This window comes from Oncorhynchus clarkii, chromosome 14, assembly GCF_045791955.1.
Source record: "Oncorhynchus clarkii lewisi isolate Uvic-CL-2024 chromosome 14, UVic_Ocla_1.0, whole genome shotgun sequence".
NCBI classification, from domain to species: domain Eukaryota; kingdom Metazoa; phylum Chordata; class Actinopteri; order Salmoniformes; family Salmonidae; genus Oncorhynchus; species Oncorhynchus clarkii.
Genome location: NC_092160.1, coordinates 6,207,793 through 6,212,924, shown reverse-complemented (window position 1 = coordinate 6,212,924; position 5,132 = coordinate 6,207,793).

The following is a 5,132-nucleotide window of genomic DNA, read 5'->3' as shown; positions in this document are numbered from 1 at the left end:
AGAGCAACCACGAAGACCGTCCTTCTCTCTCTCAGCCAATAGAGTCCCTCTCTGACGCTACGCTACAGCCGGGGAGAAATCCTGCCGGCCTGTTTTTCTGCTGCAGTGTCAGCTTTGGCGTATGTGTGAGTGTGAGAGTGTGTGTGTGTGCAGGAGAAAGAGAGGTAGAAAGAGAGAAAGAGAGAGAGAGAGAGAGAGGGAGGGAGGGAGGGAGGGAGAGAGGGAGGTTCTATCCTGCTGTTGTGGTACGTGTGTGACACATCAGAATAGACTCCTACCAGCTCAGCCAATCAGAGACGAGCTGCGATATGCATGACCACTGACTGCAGGTGATTAGAGACAAGAGGGAGAGAGAGAGACAGAGACAGAGAGAGGATGAAAAATAGATAGTGGGGGATGGATGAGAGAGAGAGAGAGAGAGAGAGAGAGAGAGAGAGAGAGAGAGAGAGAAAGAGAGAGAGAGGCAGAGGGGAAAAGAGGGGGATGGAGGAAGAGAGAGGAGAAAAGAGGAAGGTATGGTGTACCAGTTCAGCTAGCAGTGAATGAAATACGGCAGAAGTGAAGCATAACAGTGACTGGAGGATTCACCTGGAGCCTTGACTACACTATTTTCCATGAACAAACACACACAATATTACAAACTAAAACACACATAAATCTTGCAAAAGACAATATTTTTCATTGGGGTGTGAGACAGAAATGGGGATCGAGGAGAAGAAAGAGGGAGTGAGATGAGGATGGAGGGTGAAAGACAAGAGGGGGGGTAATTTTACTCCTAATTGGAGATTGTGATGGAATGGAACCTTGGGCAGGGGAGAGGCAACGGAATAGTTATCTGGAAAATTTAACAAGCAACATCAATGAAAACATGGCATTATAGTTAGATCCCAAGTCAAAATGCATCAATATTACAAACAAGAATCTTGCAATATATATATTTTTTTCATTGGGGTGTGAGAGACAGAGATGGGGATCAAGGAGAGGAAATGGGGAGTGAGATGGGGATGTAGGGCGAAAGACAAGAGGAGGAGGGGGCAGAGAGCATGAAAGTGCCAGAGACAGTTGGTGCCATCTCTGCTTCTGGACGACTGCCATCAGGTTTTAATCCCCAGTGGAGAATATAAGGCCTGTTTATCAGCTCTAACCCCCATTCATCAGCTTTCACAACCAATAAACACAGCTACAACCCCCACAACCAATACCGCCCACAGCTCCCTACAAATCCCATGAAACTATTATCTTGCGTTAACCCACTACCGTATAGTCTTGCCATCCCACTTAAACATCCTCAACATATCCCTAAAAATATAATCTATCATCTCAAACATACACACACACATACAATACCAGTCAAAAGTTTGGAGACACCTACTCATTCATGGATTTTTCTTTATTTTTAAAAAACAAGTGCTCAGCATATGTGGGAACTCCTTCAAAAAGGTTGGAAAAGCATTCCAGGGAAAGCTGGTTGAAATAATTTCAAGAGTGTGCAAAGCTGCCATCAAGGCAAAGGGTGTTTTCTTTAAAGCATCTCAAATATAAAATATATTTTGATTTGTTTGACACTTTTTTGGTTACTACATTATTCCATATGTGTTATTTCATAGTTTTGATGTCTTCACTATTATTGTAGAAAATAGTAAAATAAACAAAAGCCCTTGAATGAGTAGCTGTGTCCAAACTTTTGACTGGTATTGTACATATACACAAACACACCTTTTTACATCTTACCCACACACCACAGTCCAGCGCCATCATCATCTGCTCCATCATCATCCGCTCCAGCGCAGTGTCCTTCACGGGCTGCCATCCCTGACCCTGGCCCTGCATGTGTGCAGATGAGAGGGACAGACCCTGGGCTCGTATCCCGCGGTGCCGCCGACCACTCAGCCGTGAAGGCTTGGCCACAGACTGAGCCTGTTGCCTTGGCGATGCTGGAACGCAGAGCCACTAGGTTGGACCCAAGGCACCGGGCGTATCTCAATAGTCTAATGTGTCTTCCTCTCCAAGCCTCCTCTCCCCTTCATCTGCACTGATCTGCAAAGGCAGAGAAGGTGACAGCACCACGGTGGGACTACACCTACTGGGAATTCACTTCCACCTGTCCAGTTTGTTCATGTTAGTACAGATTAAGGGAAGGAGACAAGGGCTAGGCAGACATTTTAGACCATGACGGGAAAAGGAAACCTCACACTGCTCTTGATAGTATCACTGATCTTTAATAAGCTTAACGTATCGGCCTCACGTCCTTCTTCGTCAGAGCTTTTGTGAGTTTTTAAAAGTTAGCACCCTCATGTAGACCTAGCCCCGCCCACATCCGTTCCACGCATGGAAAGGGGTTGGCGGAGAAGGAAAAACAAATAAGTGCCGCCAAATATAACAATATGCATTTCATAAATATTTGAATAAAGTGTGTAAATAAGACGTATCAAAACACTTCTGTAAAACCACAAGGAGGACATAGACCTACCGAGCAAGACCATTGAGATGCAGCCACGGTGTCCCAAACTACGGGGCACATCCTCCCGAAGGTTAAGGTTAGGGTTAGGTTTAGAATAAGGGTTAAGTTTAGGGTAAGGGGTAAGTCTAAGGTTATGATACAGGTTAAGGTTAGGGTTAGAAGATAGTTAATTGAAATTGTACTAATAGTTTCTAGATAGGTTATAGGTAGATGCTCTACAGACTATCCAAATAAAATGTTACCCTAGATCTATAATCTAAATATCTTGAGCATTCTAGCACTATCTGCAAACAACTGTGGATTTGTCATATAATTGCATATAGAATAAATTACAGAATGTCTATGCGATTTAGAAAAATGTCTAACATGGACCCAGTGTGTATGAAAGGGGTGAGACCGGACTGACGAGGTTGGTATTCCCCCTTTGAGAAAAACATAGATGGAATTACAATGAATTTGCATCCAATTTTCGTTTTGGGAGAGGGATGCCGGGATGGAGTGGGAGTTTATTCTCCCGGTGTTCTCGAGTTTCTATGTTTTCAGAGTGGCTCCTCCCTCTGCGGGTTGCTAGGCAACTATGTGTCTGAGCAGAGCAGAGTGTTCCAGAGTGGGGGTTGGAGGAGGGGAAAGGGAAGAGCACCGGGGTCACCGGGAACAGACAGTCGCTCACAACCATCAGGCTCTCTGATTGGATCGTTTGGTATCCATGATAATAGTGCTAGCCCTATCATCATGCTGTGTGCTTTCTGTGACTAAGTTAATTTGTCGAGCAAGCACTGTAAATAATACAAATTGGGGTTCATCAGAATCTGTAGACTAAGTGTCTATAAATAAATGTTTTTTTTTGCCATGTGAGATTCTAATGAATCGTCAGTGATTCATGAAACAACAGTTCACCATCAAGTCATCCCATCCCATCACATCTTCTATTTATTTCGTAAGAACAGTGGATTCATGTTGAGGTTTACATCTGACAGTGGAGGTTTGAACTTTGCCAGTGTTCCTCTGGACTGGTTCCAACACCAGTCTGTTCACTGACTCTTCCTCTAATCCCTCCAGGCTCCCCATCCTTCCCTAAAGCAGTTACTTTATCAACAGATAGTTTGTTGATCGTAGCACCATTTGTAGAGCACCTTTAGGGGACTGCCCGGACTACCCAAATAAAGTGTGACCAGATCTAGAATGCTCTATGTACAATGCAGTGATAGCAAATGATCTCCAATGGTTCGGGATTCAAAAACAGTGTCAAAATCCACATTTCCACAGACACAAAGGGGCTTACAAGATAAAGGCCAGAGATGAACGTTTTAAACCAGCCTCCGCTAACACTGTTAGCACATCAAGTGAGTGCTTGAGTATAGTCTGGTAGATGGGAAAACGCCGCTGCCTTCAGCTACAGACAGCACTGTAATCTCCTAAAGCAGGACTCAGTACCGTCAGTAATGGCAACCTAAATGAAAATATGGCCCCTGGGGACCAGACGTTAGAGTAGATTATGAGCAGCCTTACGCGACACTAAACCCCTAACCCCCACTGTTAAGTCACACACACATGTACAATTACCCACACGTGTGCACGTACAGACACACACACACACACACACACACAGGAACGTGTGTACGGTACACAGACACCCAACAAACACATACACATCAGAGGAGCGATAATTAGATTGATTCCATAAATTTGTGGAAAAACTTTTTTTATTTTTTATTGCTTCCATCTGACATTTTTGAGGGGTGGATCATTTTACTCCTAAGTGGAGATTGTGATGGAATGGAACCTTGTGCAGAGGAGAGGCAACGGAATATTTAACAAGCAGCCGAGGCCGAAAATGAAATGCAACATCAACATGGCATTATAGTTAGATTCCTCGTCGAAATATATCAATAACAACGGAAATTGACATTACATTTACAATTAAGGACATTCCCAGATTCTGAAGTTCATTGACACTGAGAGCCACCACATTTAGGTCATACAAACGTCTGATAATACTTGGGTGATGTCATTCCCAACACACACACACAACCACACAATCTGTCTGATTAAATGTTCATTTGTTTCCTCTCCCTGGGTGCAAAGCTGCTTATGCTCACAGGGGCTGAAAGGGGATTGAATACACCAAAATATACAAACAGAAAAACACAGCAAAGCCTTTGCGACCCTCCCCTTAACACATTTTATGCCCTAAATCTATCTGTGTCTGTCTGATTCCACTCTTTCTAGTCCCCACAAACACAAACACGGATGACAAGATGATCCCCCCTCTCAGTGTACACACACATCACCTGTGGACCTAACTTACACCCAGTGTACACAAATATCCAACACTCATTGATAGCGTTCCATTGATACACACACCATAGATAGTGCTTCCTGTTACATGTTCCCTCTCCCTTTCTCTCTATGTGGTCTATTTGGGGGGCTGAGATTGGTATAACACTACAACACTAAAGCCTTGGGTCAGTGGTCTTTAATGGAACACATTGCAGTGGGTCGGAGGTCTGTAATGGAAAAGTTCAACCCCAGAGAGAGCCTGGTGACCTTGGCGAGGGGAGAGCTCCACGGGGGAGTCAGATAATGTAATGTTTCAATGAACCATAGACTTAGATAGACATTGCATCATTGTATCTGGGACATTAGGGCATCTGTGAGAGCACGGATAGCA